We start from the raw sequence: 22,566 nt of genomic DNA, 5'->3' as shown, positions 1-22,566 counted from the left end.
TTCACGCCTGTCGCGACACCACTGGAGGCGGGCTGCACGATGTTGGGGCGTGAGCGGAAGACGGCCTAACGGTGTGCGGGACCGTAGCCCAGCTTCATGGAGACGGTTGCGAATGGTCCTCGCCGATACCCCAGGAGCAACAGTGTCCCTAATTTGCTGGGAAGTGGCGGTGCGGTCCCCTACGGCACTGCGTAGGATCCTACGGTCTTGGCGTGCATCCGTGCGTCGCTGCGGCCCGGTCCCAGGTCGACGGGCACGTGCACCTTCCGCCGACCACTGGCGACAACATCGATGTACTGTGGAGACCTCACGCCCCACGTGTTGAGCAATTCGGCGGTACGTCCACCCGGCCTCCCGCATGTCCACTATACGCCCTCGCTCAAAGTCCGTCAACTGCACATACGGTTCACGTCCACGCTGTCGCGGCATGCTACCAGTGTTAAAGACTGCGATGGAACTCCGTATGCCATGGCAAACTGGCTGACACTGACGGCGGCGGTGCACAAATGCTGCGCAGCTAGCGCCATTCGACGGCCAACACCGCGGTTCCTGGTGTGTCCGCTGTGCCGTGCGTGTGATCATTGCTTGTACAGCCCTCTCGCAGTGTCCGGAGCAAGTATGGTGGGTCTGACACACCGGTGTCAATGTGTTCTTTTTTTCCATTTCCAGGAGTGTATTTACTCATGTGTTGGTTGTCCTTGGACTCTTAACAGTAGCCGACCACTGTGACGGAGCGGTACTAGGCACTTCAGTCCGAAACCACGCTGCTAACTACGGTCGAAGGTTCGAATCCTGCCTCGGGCATGGATGAGTGTGATGTCCTTAGGTTAGTTTGGTTTAAGTAGTTCTAAGTTCTAGGGGACTTATGACAGATGTTAAGTTCCATAGTGCTCAGAGCCATTTGAACCATTTGGACTCTTAAGAGTAACCCTTACAATTTGAGGTACAGATAATCTTAGGGTTGTTACTAGATAATCATAGATTAAGTATGTTACTACACTACTTGGGGCTATGTAAGTGATCATCTTGTAACGATACTCAGAATTATATACCACTGTTTGTTGTAATTTAATACGTTAGGTACAGCTTGTTTTGAAAAATTCGTTTATTTAAATTAAGGAGACTATATTTTCCTGTCTAACGTGTGTTATTGGATGAAGGGTGTTGCTACAGGTGAAGTAGCACTAATGTTTCACTTCAGATTAACATTATTGGTTTTATTACGTAGTTTGTTTTACACCCTGAATCAGTTGTACACACTTGTTGTTGGAAACATATCTGGTTTCACTGATGTGTGGTTCCAGTTTTATCTTGAGACTGTTTTTCCTGGAACTTTCAGCAGTAATGTTTCTCTGGTTATAACTGTTAGCGTTCCACCGCGATTCTTATACCTATATTTTAACAACGCGTTTCAAGAGACAATGCTCTCATCATCAGGTTGTAAAGGTACTAACCAGTATAACAACTGCTACCTCGACTCCATAATGGATTATATTAAATCGTTAACATAGACTTTACAACCTGATGACGAGAGCATTGTCTCTTGAAACGCGTTGTTAAAATATATGTATAAGAATCGCGGTTGAATGCTAACAGTGATAACCAGTAGGACGACAACTGCTACCTCGACTCCATAATGGATTATATTAAAAATGTTTTTGTGTTTTTGTGTACGTTCAGTCAAACCACACCTTACCATTGAAACAAAAGAACAAAAACACCTTCTTATGTTACTTGTGCAGTATAAAATGTTCTATTTTGATATAACTTAACTACTGAGGGATTCTTTCAGTACGTGTTCATCTCGTGTCTCCTGTGATGTCTGCTTGACATATGACAGTCAGTATTCTTAAACAAATTGTTTCTACAATTCCACTGGATAATTTCGATATTCCTCGGATTCAAAGGAATATAGGATACATTTAGCTAATCTTTTGTACCCTGTAGGTATACAAATGGAATTTTGCACCCACATATTTGTTGAGTTTTGCTATTTTTGTATGTATTGCACCTTCATAATTTTTTTGTGTTGATTGTTGATAGACATTAATGTAGGTTAATTCTTACAAAGAAGAAGACAGCAACCAGCCACTATTAATACTGCTATTTATTTAGTTACCGGTTCTATCATTCTGCGTGGTGTCTGTTTGTTCTAAGCTCTGCCTACAAAAATTCTGTCTATCCAATGCGAAACGTTGTACTTTTCATGGTGGGGCAATGTTTTTAACGTTTGCAACGGAACAGAGATGCGTATAGTCTCACGCTAAAACTTTCAGCTGGTGTGGTCCTTTTAGTGTTATCGTAAGATCTATACTGTTCTTCTGGAGGGCTCTATCTTTTAACATGGGCTGGGGGGTGGTCCTGGCGGTCGGCTGGCTATGTGGGTGTCCGTCCCATGTCGTAGAGCCTTCTAGCCTACACGACTCTGCTCTCGGCTTCTGTTCTCGTTTCTTCCCTCGGAACTGCGTCTGTTTCACGGTGGGAGGGTATGACATGCGTTTAGACGTTCTTGTGTTAGTCTGTGGTATTCCATTTGCTCACTCGTTGATCGTATTACTTTGGTTAATTTAATGTCAGGATTTATTTTTCGCTATGTGACATACTGCCGCATTTGCTATCATGTCAGGGTTTTCATGGAAGGTGTTAGATTTGCCTTACACCTTCACAGTGCCTAAATAAATAGCAGTATTAATAGTGGATGGTTGCTGTCTTTTTCTTTGTAAGAATTAACCTAAATTAATTGTACACAGCCACGGTCTCACCATGTCAGTTTAGACAAAATAGCGTTGATAGACATCCTGGATGATGGTTTATAACCTAAATCGACAAATGACTTATGGCACAAATGAACAGCTGATAGTTAAAATGCATTTTATATAATAAAAGACATCGATTTCGATCTGATGACGGAACGTGCCACCTGGGGGATAGTAATGTACTGTTCATGACCGAGCGAGGTGGCGCAGTGGTTAGCACACTGGACTCGCATTCGGGAGGACGACGGTTCAATCCCGTCTCCAGCCATCCTGATCTAGGTTTTCCGTGATTTCCCTAAATCGTTTCAGGCAAATGCCGGGATGGTTCCTTTGAAAGGGCACGGCCGATTTCCTTCCCAATCCTTCCCTAACCCGAGCTTGCGCTCCGTCTCTAATGACCTCGTCGACGGGACGTTAAACACTAACCACCACCACCACCACTGTTCATGGTAGTCCACCAACAGATATCTTAATGGTGCAGGTACTAGAGTGCCGTCTGTGTCTACCCTTTAGCAGCGATCGCTCACAGCCAGAAGTGATTGTGTGGTGTAAGTGTGAAGCAAGCCATAGCGACGCACTCGTGCTTCCTACAGTCAACTGGGTGAATTTTAAAGGGGTCAAATAGTGACGAATGACAGGATGGTACTTTCGGACAACTGAAACACAAGTCTGATGTGATGCTTCTGTTCCGCAACGCTGCTGGTATCAGTGGTCACGTGAACATTCTCACATGCGCAGACACGCTTCTGAACGTCCACACACAACAGACGTCAGCAAGGATAGTCGTATTGTAAAGGCAGCAGTGGCATATCGTACAACCGTCACAGCACAGTTAAGAAGGCTTGTGAGTCCAAACGTGTCAACATGAACTACTGCGAATCGGTTACCAGCAGTGGGACTACGCGTACTCACACCTCTTGCCCGTCTTCCATTCACGGCACGGCATGGACGTGACACACTGTCCACCGTCCCAGCCCTTGAACACTGAGGGTGATAAACTACAACTTCCGTTCGCTTTTGCTGTTTCAGGAGGGGGTGCTAAGCAGACCTTGGTACGTACAGAATGTTAGACCCATTCATTTTTCGTTGTACAGAAAGGTGATGTGTTGATCCTGTAGGATGATGCTCGTCCACATGCTACCTGTAAAACTCGCCGTGCTCGGCAAGACGTGCAACAACTTCGCTGGCCAGCGCGATCTCCGGAATTGTCTCCGACGGAGCTTGTGTGGGATACGATGGGAAGAGAAGTGACGCACGTGACTCGTCAACCAACAACTCTAACAGAACTACGAGAAAATGTCGAGCAGACATGCACAGAATATCCCTAGATAGTATTCGCCATCCGTACGATCCACTGGATGCCACAACCAGCGCCTGCACAGTCGCCTGTGGAGGCTACTCCACTTAGTAATACGAATGTATCACCATGTGTCGTCTACCTGGTACATCATAATCGCCTGTTCTACTGCACTGTAAATGTAATTATTTCATGAACTCCATGTGCAGTGTTTCAACTATTAATCCTGAGTGAACTGGAAATCTGTAGAACGGTGTGCTACTGTCTTCCGGCAATATATTAATGATTGCATGAAAATCAAACAGGTCATCGTTTTACACATCAGCAATGATAAATAAATTTTATGTTTCTTTATATGATAAATTTCTTTTTAACATCAGCATCAATATTGCTTTTTCCCAAGAGAGGATGCAAGATTTGATTCCTACAGAACTCACAGTATGATACTGATTTAGGATTTCTCTTTTGGGGCCGAGGGGAAGGGAAGGGTGGGAGCAATGTGAGAGTGACGCTTACACCTCCAGTGTGTTTACGTTGTTGATCACTGTGCAGGCGACTTTCACTGGATGTGTCAACAATTCTTGACGCCTCTCTCCATGCCCCATCCAGATTTAACAGCCTTCAACTGCCTCGGACATTACTAAAATAATAACAACAAATATATAAATACTTTGATATTGTACCATTAAACCAGTAATAATGTGTCTATATCAGTGCTTATTAAATCGTTGTAGGGTGGCTTCAAGGACTTTAGAAATCATAGGAAAAGCCATCGGAGTATTTGAGAAATATTTGTGTCATAAAACTGCTCAACAACCATATAGCACCAAATTTTCACACCTTTGACAATGTCGTAGAGTACACAACACCAAAGCGAAGAGTACACCTCCTATTGTCAGCATTTCACTTAGCAATAAGTGTGTAAACCCTTACCTTTCAACTACGGCGTTCGGAGGGGTGGGGGTGGGGGGTGGGGGGGTTATGCAGTATGATGCGTTCAGTTCTCCCTATACTTTCCCATTCGGACTTGCTTTTCTCAGCTTTCTTGGACCTGAGATGTCGGATGCTTTATTGGCAACAGATTTTGTTACCCAGTCAGAGAGCGCCCTCTGGTCATTGGGACGTTCTATGGCCGCGGAGGTTCGACTCCTCCCTCGGGCATGGGTGTGTGTGTTTGTTTAGGATAATTTAGGCTAAGTAGTGTATAAGCTTAGGGGCTGATGACATTAGCAGTTAAGTCCCATAAGATTTCACACACATTTGAATATATTTTTTAGCCCGGCAGTTTGAGTTTCCATTGCCGTGGTTTACAGTCCTGGGAAGCAGATGAATAATAGAATTCCTTGCCCTTTTAAAGATCCTTACTTTTGGAGCTACAGAGATACCACCGATAACAACCAAAGGAACCCTGCTATGAAGACAAATGGCACACCAAAATATCATTCCTTATTGTAGGATGATATGGCGGGTGACAGGTTCGTATGCCACCGATGTCCAGGGCGTATCCAGACATGTTTTCGCTGATCATAGGGACTCATTTCGAAGCGGGAGTCATTACTGGAGACAATTCTACTGCAGTCGATGAGATTTCAGGCCAGAAACGTGTCCGAATGTGGCGCGGACGGCCTTGGGATACCAACCTGATTTCTTTCCGCCATACTGCCCGATAAGCTGGAGTGATGGTTGGGGGTGCCATTTGTTTTCATAGCAGCATCCCTTTGGTAGTCATCTCCGGCACCCTTACAGCACAGCGATATTCTACGACCCATTTTTGTTTTGTTTTTCTTGTCCTTCATGGCAAGCCACCCTGGGTTTACATTTCATCAAAGTAATTTCAGCCTGCAAACGGTGGAAGTTTCTTCAGCTTGTCCTCTTGTTTACTAAATCCTATCATTGCCAGGAAGGTCACCGGATTTCTCTCCAAATTAAGAATATCACCCCCAGTTGAGAACTTTTGGGGCAGTATGGGGAGGGCTCTCCAACGATATCGGGATTTTGTTTTTGGTGAACTGGGTGTTGTTTTTTGGTAAATTGTCCTTTGTAGAGGATCATGACCCTCCCTGTGACAAATCCAAATGTTGTAGATAAATGTACCATTATTGTTTGTGTAAACAGCAATACCAAGAAAGAAACGTGTTTACACTGGAATTCATTCCATTGATTGTGGACATGACAATACACAATGATAAAATAACCTATCTTAATCGCAAAAAGATGATACTTCCATTAATGCTGACAGGCTTCAAATCATTCGCATCGTCTTCATACCATAAGACATCTCTTGTAGCGATTCGCAGGGACACTGAATGGAGCCCAACTTTATGCCAGGAGGCACACGTGTCAAATGAATCACCCGCAGAGACGTTCAACGGATGAGACATAAAGGAACTTAATCCAACATTTGTCTCTCAGTATACCTAGAAAAATATACAGAAACTGTAAAACAAGATATTTGGAACACCTCAGTGCCCTAAAAGATAACAACCCCGAAAACACTTTCGCCGACCATCAAATAGCCCCTAACCATCAATCAGTTAAATTTGATTTACAAATCCTAAAATCAATCGCAACCTATATCATAAACTTACGTTAGTAGAAAACATCCACATACAGGAGGCATTAGCAGTAAGGAAAATGTTATTAACGATTACACTACGCTATGCAAACAGTGTTTAACACTTTAAAGAAACTTTACAGAAATGACAACAAAACAGCTAAGCACACATGCACATTGTATATATATATATATATATATATATATATATATATATATATATATATATATATATATATATATATATGTATACAGGGTGTTAGAAAAAGGTACGGCCAAACTTTCAGGAAACATTCCTCACACACAAAGAAAGAAAATATGTTATGTGGACAAGTGTCCGGAAATGCTTACTTTCCATGTTAGAGCTCATTTTATTACTTCTCTTCAAAACACATTAATCATGGAATGGAAACACGCAGCAACAGAACGTACCAGCGTAACTTCAAACACTTTTTTGCAAGAAATGTTCAAAATGCCCTCCGTTAGCAAGGATACATGCATCCACTCTCCGTCGCATGGAATCCCTGATGCGCTGATGCAGCCCTGGAGAATGGCGTATTGTATCACAGCTGTCCACAATACGAGCACGAGGAGTCTCTACATTTGGTACCGGGGTTGCGTAGACAAGAGCTTTCAAATGCCCCCATAAATGAAAGTCAAGAGCGTTGAGGTCAGGAGAGCGTGGAGGCCATGGAATTGGTCTGCCTCTACCAATCCATCGGTCACCGAATCTGTTGTTGAGAAGCGTACGAACACTTCGACTGAAATGTGCAGGAGCTCCATCGCGCATGAACCACATGTTGTGTCGTACTTGTAAAGGCACATGTTCTAGCAGCACAGGTAGAGTATCCCGTATGAAATCATGATAACGTGCTCCATTCAGCGTAGGTGGACGAAACTAAAATTAGCTCTAACATGGAAATTAAGCGTTTCCGGACACATGTCCACATAACATCTTTTCTTTATTTGTGTGTGAGGAATGTTTCCTGAATCTTTGGCCGTATCTTTTTGTAACACTATATATATATATATATATATATATATATATATATATAGAGAGAGAGAGAGAGAGAGAGAGAGAGAGAGAGAGAGAGAGAGAGAGACAGGGTGGTGGGGGGGGGGGCGGTTTAGAGAAAGTGAGAAAGTAATAATTCAGATTTGCCACCAAACTCACCCTAAGCAGTGAACGTCAAAACGCCAGTGAGAATGGACACAACAACGAAATTTAAGCGGTGTTTTCGCACAAGCTGAAAAGTGTTTTTTAAAAACTTAGTTTGTAAAATATGTGTAGTCTTTGTATGAACTTCTCAAAAAGTCATGGAAATGCTAATGAAGTATTTACGAAAGCTCAATGCAAGTAATCGCAAATATAGTCGTGAAATATCTTCGAACAATGAACTCACGTTTACACAAAAATATGATGTTTTATCTCGGCAGGTATGTTGACATTAACACCATTTAGTTTAGGAGGACATGCTACCACTACCCGATAATGTAATGAGGGCCCTGCATAATAGCAAAAAGTAAAAACTGTTTTAGGACTAATTTTCGTAAATCAATTAGCACTTAAAACATGTTTACAAGTTACAGATTCGAATGAAGAAAACTCACCGGCGAGGACGCAAAGGTGCTGAAAGAAGTTTGGACCTATACGATGAAACATGGTTTTGCGTAACGTGTGGAACTTGAATCCAATAAGAATATGAATCAAAACACCCACTTCCAAAGCTTACCAGTTGCTGCAGAGCCAGTTGTCGATTGGTGATGCGGCGGCCTGCGCAAATAGTGGAATTCGCGCGATTCGGCACGACGGGAGCAACAACTGTGACAGGACGTCACGAATGTGGCCGAATATGGAGCTCAGTTCCTGCACAACCTACCGCTTTAAATATGTTTACCAGTCACCAAACAGTACTATCAACTGAATCACTGCTCACAAGCCTTTATAGTGTTCACTATTATCCTTTCCGCAACTTAAAACTGGATTACAGCATGATGTTTGTAGCGAACGTCTTGCGTAGTTGCAGTTGTAATGGTTCACTGTAGCTTTGCCATCTATCAGAACTGTCTGACCGATATTTCACACATGTACAGAAGAATTGCATCTGAAGCATCGAAAACTAGGTTTTCCTAAGGAAATTAACGGACGATAAAAACAGGGGGCTGCGTTATTTAACACAATGTGCTTATGTGGCTCAGCAGTCGTTTGCAAGACAGTATTGATATAACAAAATATTTATAAGCTCACTGAACAAATTGTTAGTAACCACTTTAAAGGGGTATACTGCTCGCTTTGAAGCGAGGCCTGGTTCATCGTGAGACCCTATATCGTTGATGTAATTGATGCAGTGATGTAATACCTGCGTCGCTGATGGTTGTCTATAATCAGTGTGTTACCGTAGATCGGTAGCACCCTCACTGGTGTCTCACAGTTGGCAACGCACATTTCTCACAGACGCCGATAGCGGTCTCACAGGAACCCACCAAATACATTCATGCGCGCCCGCTGGGCAATGGCATCAGTGGCTGCCGCCTCGATGTGGAAAGGCCGGCGGCAGCTACATGGCCAATCTTAGTCAGCCTTCGACATTTCGTTCGTGCATTAATATTGAGAGCCTCACTCTGCACTATGTACTTTAGTTTTCTTTTTGTTCTTTTGCAAAATTTATTAGCAATGCTTGGAGAAATCTGCACTTCAAGCAAGACTTCTGTTTACTGTATTTACGTGTTCGCTAATCACTTCTGTGAACTGTACTTACGTGTCGCTAGTCATTTTAACTCCTGTCCAGCTCTCCTACGACGAGAACTGCTACACTACTGTGTAGCCCACCTCTTCTCACCATTGTGTACGTGGCAGTACGCAACAGTCAGCACACTGGGGCCGACGTGAAGGTGTGACAGAATGGCAAAGAAGAATTATCTTCTTACCATGTGTCCTTAATGAAGCCATGAATGAAATTACCATGTCTGCTGATGTACGAACTAAGTGTGCCACTCACAACCATATGAAACGGTGTAATGATAGGAGTCGTAAACACGGTTCCAATTAATAGAGACCTGGGAAGAGTGTCACAGCTTGTCATCGACAGTCGGCTGAAACTCGACAGAAGAAGTCAGTGCCAGTGAATAAAGGCCCATTCCAATCACTTCCCGACATAACATTGCGAAGGGAGTACGTATATCGGACATCTGGAGTCGGCGACCTCTCAGAAAACCAATGTTTACAGCAGCATGTAATGCTCGATGTCATCACTGAGACAGAAAAACTGCGCAGAAAATAGACGGTCGTTAAGTGGAGGAGTGTAATGTTGACCAACAACTTGCGATTTTTCCCGTTCGTAAATGATGTGAAACATGTAATTCATCAGTGGCCCAGTGATGCACTCCATCCACAGTGTTTGGAGTGTGGAGTTCAATCCACAGGGACTTCTGTGTTATTTTTGGCCAGCCGCTGTGGCCGTGCTGTTCTAGGCGCTACAGACTGGAACCGAGTGACCGCTACGGTCGCAAGTTCGAATCCTGCCTCGGGCGTGGATGTGTGTGATGTCCTTAGGTTAGTTAGGTTTAATTAGTTCTACGTTCTAGGCGACTGATGACCTCAGAAATTAAGTCACATAGTGCTCAGAGCCATTTGAACCATTTTTTTTTGTTATTTTTGTGGTTTTTTCGTGCTATGGCTTGAGCTCATCCAGTTTACCACGATAATGAACCACAAGAGCTATTGATCCTCGTGCAGAAGACATCAACCTTCCAAATCCTGTACACCAACAGTCACTTCACAAAAAGCAATAAATCCACGTCGCCTAGTGATAAATAGCACACTGACGTCCAAACAGGAAACATTTCACATTCTGTTTTATGAATGTGATAGAGGCAGTAGATGAGCAGTTAATTTAAAGGGGGATGGCGGGAGTATTAAGTCGATCAGTCGCGAGTGTGGTAGACCGCGGGAAAATTTTTAGCAGCGTAGACAGAAAAAAAAATTATGCTGGTAGTCGGAGTCAGAAATTTTGAGCCGGAGGATTGCATTCTTCGCGAGGAAAAGCGAGTCGAGCTTTGTAACCTTGTAGAGGACGTTTGTTGCACTATTGCGGCTATAATTTGGTAAAACCTTAAGAGGATGAATGTACCCTGGAATCGATTCAGACGTAGAAGCGCAAGTTTAGATCACATCGGGAGAACAAAGAACAACTTACAATACATTGAATAAATACATTATTGAAAAAGGACGTCTGCTTACAGCGCCATATTTTCACTGATGGCAGAAACTGGAACTATTATTTTTTTTAACATACTCAGCGAGCGCACGTATTAATAAACAAATGTACGATGTTTCAGCGTCCTGCAGTGTATACAGCTGCGCTGTAGCACTAGGAACATCATCAGTTTAATTAAAACCATCCAGTACACTATCTCGATTTGTCATGTGGGAAGAGGGAATGCTAATTTTTCTTGATTATGATGGCACCGAAAGCTACACCTGAATATATGTTATTACTGAGGGAATAGTGTGATGTTACTCGTAAAGGTACACCTACCGAAGAACTCTTGAAGACGTACCTACCTCAGACCGTGCTTCTGACAATGAAAATATTATAGGTGGAGATACATATTTACATATGACGGATGGTTCTAAGTGAACTTCAGTCACATTACGCGACATTATGCCACGCTTATACATGCTGGAGGTGAGTTGATATAGACATAAATGATGAGATGTCATGTATCAAAGTGATCACCAATGAACCTGCTACTGTGGAGTTGTGTTTAACATCTCACAGCTCTGAAGTGTCGATCTGGTGTAGAAAGTCAAACTACTTTTGCATCGGGATTTTGAGTTTATCAACGTGTGACGAACTCCGTTAGAGCTCGGATGTTCGTGTAATCATCCCAAAAGTAGCCTTTTGCCGTCTACGATGGTACTTTGTTGAAATCGAGCAGGTAAAGTGTATACTCAACTACCTAGTACTATGCGAGAAGGATCTTCAATGGCGATCACTTATAGAGAATCATATGCAATAGTTTCGAAAGTTCATTGGTTTAACAGATGATGTTTGCGCGTTTTGCGTAGGTTCGTCCCAAATGATGATATGAACAGTTCCTCCTTAAGTATGTATTTGACTTCATTCAGGACACATTTATAAATAAAATGATTTTACTGAAGGTTATTAAACTGATACAGTTCAGTCACCTTCGACCAGCTTGAATGAAATGAAAGCTGCTTAAGCTATTAGAGAGGAATTAGCTACTGATCAGAGCTTTGGAAGTAAAAATAATTGTTTCTGTAAGAAAACTCTGGATTCGTACAGGACTGAGACGGCAGGGACGCATCAAAGATTTACATTTAATCCTCGTCTATTGCTTAAATTTAATGTTGATTCTTTCTTCCTGTAAGCTTCTTTATAAGGTGAACTTCCCACCAGCACATTTATTCATTTCTTTGGGTTCTCGAGACAGAGAACGTAGTTTAACAGAGTTTTCTGGAAATAATAAACGTTTTCTGCAAACCTACCCGTTCTTTTCTGCTTTTGAAGTTCTTAGCCCTCCTTGTTAGCCAACGTAGATGATTCTTATGAGTTTTGGCCTTCGTATGACCAATATGTGGGCCAGCATGTTTCAATGAAGAAGTGAAGAGCCAATCATATAATGTAAACCACCGTTGGTCATAGATGTAGGTCATTTTGCTCACTGTTTGTAACCCAATGAAGAATGAGCCTTCAGCACAAAGTAGTGTGCATTATGCGTCCTTGCAAACCGCACTCTAACGTCTATAGACGGAAACAGGTACAGAATGCTCTTCCGAGCTCGAGTACTGCTGATAAATCACTGGTGTCAGAATGGAGGCACTCCAGTGAGTTCTTTCAACCACCCTGACACAGGTCGCACCGTGATCATTAGTTAACGTCAAGCAGAATGACGAATGAATTTATGTAAAGTCCATAAGAAAGATGGTGTTCCCACAGAAGAATAATAATGTTAAAATATGTGAAATTAATTGACCTTATTTTCATAGCTTTATAAATTCACTTATTAAACCCTAGGAAAAATTTGAATTTCACCTGAATCTGAAATTCCTCAGATTGATCTGGAGATGATTCTTTACCTGTATTAATTCGTATTCAGTACTTTTGTAGCTTTCGTCGAACATTTCGAATATATCAGATTACGTACCTTCGACAAACGCAAGTGTAGCGTGGCAAACTAGTCACGGGAAATCTAACTGTGTGCAGGGATGCACAGATATTTTCTATTTCTTATGAAAGAGCGGTTGAGTAGTCACTACCCACACACTTTCACAGCTGTTGACTGCACGTATGAAATCAAACGATCTAGGTGATATGTATGTTGTAGTTTCATTGATTCAACTGGTTTATATTCCTTTATGAGTTATTCAAGTGTACTAAGTGTTTATGCCAAATACATCAGGCCATCTAATAAAATTCACAAATTTAAAAGACATACGTCTTTATCGGCTGCAATAAAAATTCTGTTTTTAATTGACAACTTGAATGTTCGATCCGAGTAAAAAGAATAACATTTGCTATCACGACGTCTCTTATCAATAAAATGTTCGACCCTGGTTTCACTCGGTGCCTCAGAGGGGTAATAACGAAGATCAGACAGTTCATAGCACTCTTAAATTTAGTAAAAGAATAAATTTAGTCGTATTTTACCGGAATTTTACAAGGCTTTGTATCATGTCAGACACTAATAAAGGAACAGAACATTAAAATGAATGATTTCGGTCAAAACGGATGTTGTTGTTGTTGTTGTGGTCTTCAGTCCTGAGACTGGTTTGATGCAGCTCTCCATGCTACTCTATCCTGCGCAAGCTTCTTCATCTCCCAGTACCTACTGCAACCTACATCCTTCTGAATCTGCTTAGTGTATTCATCTCTTGGTCTCCCTCTACGACTTTTACCCTCCACGCTGCCCTCCAATGCTAAATCTGTGATCCCTTGATGCCTCAAAACATGTCCTACCAACCGATCCCTTCTTCTAGTCAAGTTGTGCCACAAACTTCTCTTCTCCCCAATCCTATTCAATACCTCCTCATTAGTTACGTGATCTACCCACCTTATCTTCAGCATTCTTCTGTAGCACCACATTTCGAAAGCTTCTATTCTCTTCTTGTCCAAACTAGTTATCGTCCATGTTTCACTTCCATACATGGCTACACTCCATACAAATATTTTCAGAAACGACTTCCTGACACTTAAATCTATACTCGATGTTAACAAATTTCTCTTCTTCAGAAACGATTTCCTTGCCATTGCCAGTCTACATTTTATATCCTCTCTACTTCGACCATCATCAGTTATTTTACTCCCTAAATAGCAAAATTCCTTTACTACTTTAAGTGTCTCATTTCCTAATCTAATTCCCTCAGCATCACCCGATTTAATTTGACTACATTCCATTATCCTTGTTTTGCTTTTGTTGATGTTCATCTTATATCCTCCTTTCAAGACACTGTCCATTCCGTTCAACTGTTCTTCCAAGTCCTTTGCTGTCTCTGATAGAATTACAATGTCATCGGCGAACCTCAAAGTTTTTACTTCTTCTCCATGAATTTTAATACCTACTCCGAATTTTTCTTTTGTTTCCTTTACTGCTTGCTCAACATACAGATTGAATAACATCGGGGAGAGGCTACAACCCTGTCTCACTCCTTTCCCAACCACTGCTTCCCTTTCATGCCCCTCGACTCTTATAACTGCCATCTGGTTTCTGTACAAATTGTAAATAGCCTTTCGATCCCTGTATTTTACCCCTGCCACCTTCAGAATTTGAAAGAGAGTATTCCAGTCAACATTGTCAAAAGCTTTCTCTAAGTCTACAAATGCTAGAAACGTAGGTTTGCCTTTTCTTAATCTTTCTTCTAAGATAAGTCGTAAGGTTAGTATTGCCTCACGTGTTCCAACATTTCTACGGAATCCCAACTGATCTTCCCCGAGGTCCGCTTCTGCCAGTTTTTCCATTCGTCTGTAAAGAATTCGTGTTAGTATTTTGCAGCTGTGACTTATTAAACTGATAGTTCGGTAATTTTCACATCTGTCAACACCTGCTTTCTTTGTGATTGGAATTACTATATTCTTCTTGAAGTCTGAGGGTATTTCGCCTGTCTCATACATCTTGCTCACCAGATGGTAGAGTTTTGCCATGACTGGCTCTCCCAAGGCCATCAGTAGTTCTAATGGAATGTTGTCTATTCCCGGGGCTTTGTTTCGACTCAGGTCTTTCAGTGCTCTGTCAAATTCTTCACGCAGTATCTTATCTCCCATTTCGTCTTCATCTACATCCTCTTCCATTTCCATAATATTGTCCTCAAGTACATCGCCCTTGTATAAACCTTCTATATACTCCTTCCACCTTTCTGCTTTCCCTTCTTTGCTTAGAACTGGGTTGCCATCTGAGCTCTTGATATTCATACAAGTGGTTCTCTACTCTCCAAAGGTCTCTTTAATTTTCCTGTAGGCAGTATCTATCTTACCCCTAGTGAGACAAGCCTCTACATCCTTACATTTGTCCTCTAGCCATCCCTGCTTAGCCATTTTGCACTTCCTGTCGATCTCATTTTTGAGACGTTTGTATTCCTTTTTGCCTGCTTCATTTACTGCATTTTTATATTTTCTCCTTTCATCAATTAAATTCAATATTTCTTCTGTTACCCAAGGATTTCTATTAGCCCTCGTCTTTTTACCTACTTGATCGTCTGCTGCCTTCACTACTTCATCCCTCAGAGCTAACCATTCTTCTTCTACTGTATTTCTTTCCCCCATTCCTGTCAATTGTTCCCTTATGCTCTCCCTCAAACTCTCTACAACCTCTGGTTCTTTCAGTTTATCCAGGTCCCATCTCCTTAAATTCCCACCTTTTTGCAGTTTCTTCAGTTTCAATCTACAGGTCATAACCAATAGATTGTGGTCAGAATCCACATCTGCCCCTGGAAATGTCTTACAATTTAAAACCTGGTTCCTAAATCTCTGTCTTACCATTATATAATCTATCTGATACCTTTTAGTATCTCCAGGATTCTTCCAGGTATACAACCTTCTTTTATGATTCTTGAACCAAGTGTTAGCTATGATTAAGTTATGCTCTGTGCAAAATTCTACAAGGCGGCTTCCTCTTTCGTTTCTTCCCCCCAATCCATATTCACCTACTATGTTTCCTTCTCTGCCTTTTCCTACTGACGAATTCCCGTCACCCATGACTATTAAATTTTCGTCTCCCTTCACTACCTGAATAATTTCTTTTATCTCGTCATACATTTCATCAATTTCTTCATCATCTGCAGAGCTAGTTGGCATATAAACTTGTACTACTGTAGTAGGCATGGGCTTTGTGTCTATCTTGGCCACAATAATGCGTTCACTATGCTGTTTGTAGTAGCTTACCCGCACTCCTATTTTTTTATTCATTATTAAACCTACTCCTGCATTACCCCTATTTGATTTTGTATTTATAACCTTGTAATCACCTGACCAAAAGTCTTGTTCCTCCTGCCACCGAACTTCACTAATTCCCACTATATCTAACTTTAACCTATCCATTTCCCTTTTTAAATTTTCTAACCAACCTGCCCGATTAAGGGATCTGACATTCCACGCTCCGATCCGTAGAACACCAGTTTTCTTTCTCCTGATAACGACGTCCTCTTGAGCAGTCCCCGCCCGGAGATCCGAATGGGGGACTATTTTACCTCCGGAATATTATACCCAAGAGGACGCCATCATCATTTAATCATACAGTAAAGCTGCATGTCCTCGGGAAAAATTACGGCTGTAGTTTCCCCTAGCTTTCAGCCGTTCGCAGTACCAGCACAGCAAAGCCGTTTTGGTTAGTGTTACAAGGCCAGATCAGTCAATCATCCAGACTGTTGCCCCTGCAACTACTGAAAAGGCTGCTGCCCCTCTTCAGGAACCACACGTTTGTCTGGCCTCTCAACAGATACCCCTCCGTTGTGGTTGCACCTACGGTACGGCCATCTGTATCGCTGAGGCACGCAAGCCCCCCCACCAACGGCAAGGTCCATGGTTCATGGGGGTGGAAAACGGATGTAATTCTCAGAAAATACATAATTCAGAACAACTGAAATTTAATGTGTGCCACTGGCTGCAAGTTAACAGCACGTATTATCAGCGGAAAAGGAACTATTTTGCGACTGAACACGGAATCTAATACCAAACCTGAAAGATCATACCCATTACACACGTTTGTCAATAGTAACAATCTCTTGTTAATGAGAAAAAAGGAAATTTAATATAAAAGCTCGGATATACTATTATACAACACGACATTCCACTGTACTATAAAGCCCACATACAAGAACTTAAAGTGGACAAGATTAGAACATTTTTTAAAGTTGTGGGAAAACTTATTAAATTTGCGCATATTTAATTTTTTTATCATTCTCAGTTTTCATTCCTTTGTTAAGGCGGCAAATAAGTAAGTGAATAATTAATGACTATAATTTATTAAATTAACACATTGATGGAATGAAAGAACGTCTCGAAAAAATTTTGATTCCGTTGACACTATTTCTTTTTATTTACAGCTATCGCAGTACAGATATTTGAAAGCTGTCCATTAGAAATCTTTAAAATTATCTACCTCCAAAGACATATTAGTCGCAGGCGAGGTGAAATGGCACACTAAGAATAGGCTTCGTGTGTTAAGAGCGCCGCACAGCGCCGACTCATCTGTACGCTATGATTTAGAGGGGTACTTTTCTGTCCAATCTGGTGCCAGCATAGCAGAGGCTGATCAATGGTCCCGAGTGGACTGCCAGAAAAAGCACGCTTATGTTTCAGGTAGTGTTGAAGCCAGATGCATTGTGGAGACGCTGCCTGCTCAGTTTTAGTGATTTTTCTGATGTTTCATTTCAGTGGCCAATTTCTAAGTTGCAAAGTATTGGAGCTTATGGTGAGACCGTGGCTTGCATGCGTCCATTGCCGTGATATTTTATTGGAATAGCTCGATAGATGAACCGTCTTGTGACCAAGGTTAGAACCGCTGTTCAAAGCGGGAGGCTTTCCTCCAGGTTCAAAGGTAAGTATCGGTTTTTATTCATCCTTAAATGTAGCCCACGGTACACATTGCTATCCCACATGTTACTACAGGAATTTAATGTTATATGGGATTCCTCTTAGTATTAATTCAAATGCTTAGTGGAGCGGTTCTCTATGTCGTCCATTAAAAGACGAATATACGTAGCTACGCCAATTTCTCACTTTGTTATATTGTAGAATAATAACGCAAATTACTCTAAATTTCTCTTCAGTGATATTGATAGAAGAATCATTTCCTGTGATGTTCTCTTGTGCTCATCTATTATTACTTAAAACAGTAGCTGATGCAAGCATAACTCTCTAGACACGTGTGCCTTAAACAGCATCGTTTTCCAGGTAAGCTACCATCAGTAGATCGCGCATATGATCAGGTACTTCACGTTCGGTGTGAATATGTGTTAGTCCATCCAAGGTGAGTATCTACATCCTCAAGTATGCTCTCTATAAGAAGCAAGTATTACTGAATTGGAGTATCTTGATTGTAATGTTGTTCCACTTGAATACATGTTGAAGGTTACTTTTCTTTGCGCTATCAAGACCTTTCCTACGTCGAAGTGTATAAATCAAATAGCAGTCGTATCTCTTAATTTTTTCGTAATGGATCAAATTTTCTATAAAGTGAGGATTATTTTCAAGATTCTTTCTGTTACTTATTGCATTTCTCACATCTAGTAATGATCTATTAATGAAAGTAATGAAGAATACCAAGTTGTACCGAGTGAGGTGGTGCAGCGGCAAGAGCAATGTAACGGAGCAAGAGGGTATAGAGACAGAGAATTTAAGGCCAAGCGCTATGAAATCATTCATATGTGTGTGGATGGCCTGCTGGGGTGTTAGTAAAAAGGAGACAATAGTGCAAAATACTGATGCCAAAACGATGTCAGATTCCCGATTGGTCACTTGGACGTTCTTTCATGCTGCCCACATGGCTGGTAGTGGGCTAGATAAGAAGGGGTCGAACCACACCCAGGAATTTGAACTGTGTATGTTCTCTTAACTGTAAAGAAGAATCATTATTTCCAGTATATATATATATATATATATATATATATATATAGGCGCCAAGGATCAATATCCATCACATCTAGAAAGCTTGATTACGTTTCCAAACCCCCAGATAATTAAAAAAAGAAGTACAACAGTAAATGCTAAGATAGCATGGAGCGAGGTGGCAGCTCATGATTGGCTTACAGAAACAGTTTGTGGAAGCCTGTGTAGAGACGCAGAGATCGAAAATGGTCCATTGTTATTCGGTCCTCGTGAGCGGCGCCCTTGTAGAGACTTCGTCAGCGATGTGGTACATTATTGAGACGTTTCATAGCCAGCGTTATCTTGCTCGAATTACGTTGTGGGTCTTTACCGAGGATCAGCTATGCAATGTTAGAGTAACTGATTAATACAGGATGTACTTGTGCCTCCTAGAAGAAGTTGTAAAATGGGGCGTTGTAATAATGATGAAATAAAGTATTATCTTCAGTTTCCTTATTTCTGGGTTGGGATCCGATGGCGACATTGGTGGTTTAATGATATTATAAGGGTGATGTCCTCGACAGAAATGTTAGTGTAAAGATTTATTGATTTGAGGCTGAGACTGGAGGCTAGACACAACAGGGCTCATAGAGATGCAGTTACGCATTTCTTATTAAGTTAGCAGCAAATTACAGTTGTTCAGTGTTTCCTTAATTTTGGACTTGAATTTAGAAGTAGGATCAAATTCAACGACCCTTTTTCATACATAATGGCTGCATAGTTACCTTTATCGGACTTGACTATTAGAGCTTTAATGTTAGAGCTTCAATGTTCGAAAATTTGGATACAATTTAGAATATTTTGGTCACTATTTTTATGTGAGTTGCTTTTCTTTAGCTGTCTTGTGCAGATTTTATTGACTTTTAAGGCTAAAGCATTGGTTTCTATGGAATTTAATTTTGCAGTATCACGTGCAAGATCAGTGGAAGCTATAAGGCTCTTTAAGTTCTTGACATTAATTGAAAAATCTTTTTACAGCCAAGACCAAATTAAATAACATTTATAAATGACGACATGTTTCGACAGCTGAAACTCTTATCTTACGCTATGAGTTCATCACTAATGCCAAGTTTGTCAGTATGAGAGACTTTAGTCATATTGCCGTTAAGCTTTGTCACTGTGTTGTGATATAAACATTTATTTATGAAGTCGAGTTTACTGTTTGTAGAAGTAATATCCCTTAGGCTCATAAATCTTTCATGAAACTGATGTGCGCTGTCATGTGAGTTTTTGGCTGAGGTGCTACCTTTTTCTATTTTCGGAGATTCATAGTTTAAATTATTCCTAAATAATATTTTCTGACGTCCTTTTTCAATAATGTATTTATTCAATGTATTGTAAGTTGTTCTTTGTTCTCCCGATGTGATCTAAACTTGTGCTTCTACGTCTGAATCGATTCCAGGGTACATTCATCCTCTTAAAGTTTTACCAAATTATAGCCGCAATAGTGCAACAACCGTCCTCTAGAAGGTTCCAAAGCTCGACTCGCTTTTCCTCGCGAATAATGCAATCCTCCGGCTCAAAATTTCTGACTCCGATTACCAGCATAATTTTTTTTTCTGTCGCTTAGACAGAAAAAAAAAAAATTTTCCCGCTGTCTACCACACTCGCGACTGATCGACTTAATACTCCCGCCATCCCCCTTTAAATTAACTGCTCATCTACTGCCTCTATCGCATTCATAAAACTTTGACACAAATATGATACATCATACGTGGATGAAGCTTCCAGAAATTCATAGGCAATATTTACAGGCATGTTGTCTTTAATATGCCAGTTCAAATTAACAGTATTAATTTATATAACAACTAGCTCACACACCTGGTACTTGCGTGGTATTAGTTTTGCCAGTTTCGTGTTAGAAACGAAATACGCATATATATATATATATATATATATATATATATATATATATATATATATATATATTATTTGATTGCCATGTACACGTGAAAACACATTTAAAATTGTGAAACAGTTGCAAAAACTAATACGCATCGCGTACAAATGTACAGGTGCAGTATCGAAATCAAGAAACACGGTGTTACTGTTCGCTGGGCGCAGCTGGTTAGTGTGCCTACGACACGATTTTCTAAACGTCTCAATGCCAACGCCACTATGTAGCACTGTAGACGGCTATTGTTCCCACCTACAGCCGTTTGCAATTCGCATATGGAAACCGTCAAAAGCACTGCCAGGCGTCATGGATTTCCGTGCGTTAACTGGACTGGACAAGTGTCCTGGTAGTAAGGAGCAAATCTATTGAAACTTCATGCCTGATGCGGCGTTTTTTCACACATATAATGATATATTTATGTGGGTACATCCACCGGCATAGGTGAATACTGTCTCCGAAATAAGTTGTGAATTGTTAGAAGCAAAGAAGCAATAAATTTAATCGTCATGAAGGAGGCGACAGTTTTTCACATATCTCATTGTGTAACACGTCTGACTGGTTTCATGCAGCGCGCCACGAATTATTTTCTTGTGACAGCCTCTTCATCTCAGAATACCACTCGCAAAAAAAATTTCTCAGTTATTTGCTGGATAATTTCAGTTTCAGTCTTCCTCTAAAGGTTTTCAATCTACAGTCCCCTCTAGAATCATGGAAGTCATTTCCTTATGTCTTCGGGGGTATCCTGTCATCCTGTCCCTTCTTCTTGTCAGTATTTACCATATTTTCATTTCGTCTCCGATTCTACGCAGAACCTCCTCATTCCTTACCTTACAAGACCACCTAAATTCCAACATTCGTCTGCAGCACCACATCTCAAATTCTTCTATTCTCTTCTGTTCCGGTTTTCCCACAGTCTATCTTTCACCACCATACAAAGCTGTGCTGAAAACCTACCTTCTGAGAGATGTCTTCCTCAAATTAAGGCCTATTTTTGATACTAGTAGTCTTCTCTTGGCCATGAATGCCCTTTTCGCCTGTCTTTTTGCCAGTGCTAGTCTGCTTTTGATGTCCTCCTTGCTCCGTCCATTATTAGTTACTTTTCTGCCTAGGTATTAGAATTCTTTAACTTCATCTACTCTGTGACCATCAACCCTGATGTCAAGTTTCCCGCTGTTCTCATTTCTGCTACTTCTCATTACTTTCGTATTTTTTCTATCGACTCTCAATCCATATTATATACTCAATAGACTGTTCATTTCATTCTGCTGATTATGCAGTTCTTCATCATTTTCAATTAGGATTGCAATGTCATCAGTAGATCGTATCATTGATATCCATTCTCTTTGAATTTTAATCCCACTTCTGAACTTTTCTTTTATTCCACTATTGCTTCTTCGGTATACAGATTGAACAGTAGTGGTGAAGTCTGTATCCATGTCTCACACCCTTTTAATCCGAACACTTCGTTCTTGGTCGCTCATTCTTATTATTCCATTTTGGCTCATGTGTATATTGTGTATCACTCTCTATAGCTTACCCCTATTTTTCCCAGAATTTCGATTATTTTGCACCATTTTACATTGTCGAACGCTTTTTCGGGTGGACACACTATGTGATGTCTTGAATTTTATTGAGTCTTGCTTCCATTATCAACTGCATGGTCAGCGTTGCTCCTCTGGTGCCATTACTTTTCTAAGGCCAAAATGACTGTAATCTAACGCATCCTCAATTTTCTTTCCCATTCTTCTGTATATTGTTCTTGTCAGCAACTTGGATTCATGAGCTGTTAAGCTGATTGTGCTATAATTCTCGCACTTTTCAGCTCTTACAGTCTTCGGAACCGTGTGGATGATATTTTCTTGAACGTCAGAGGGAATGTCGCCATACGCATACATTTTACACACCAAGGTGAATAGACGTTTTGCTGCCTCTTCCCCAATGATTTTAGAAATTATTGT

Source organism: Schistocerca serialis, chromosome 2, assembly GCF_023864345.2.
Source record: "Schistocerca serialis cubense isolate TAMUIC-IGC-003099 chromosome 2, iqSchSeri2.2, whole genome shotgun sequence".
Classification (NCBI taxonomy): Eukaryota; Metazoa; Arthropoda; class Insecta; order Orthoptera; family Acrididae; genus Schistocerca; species Schistocerca serialis.
This window is presented reverse-complemented; position numbering follows the sequence as displayed.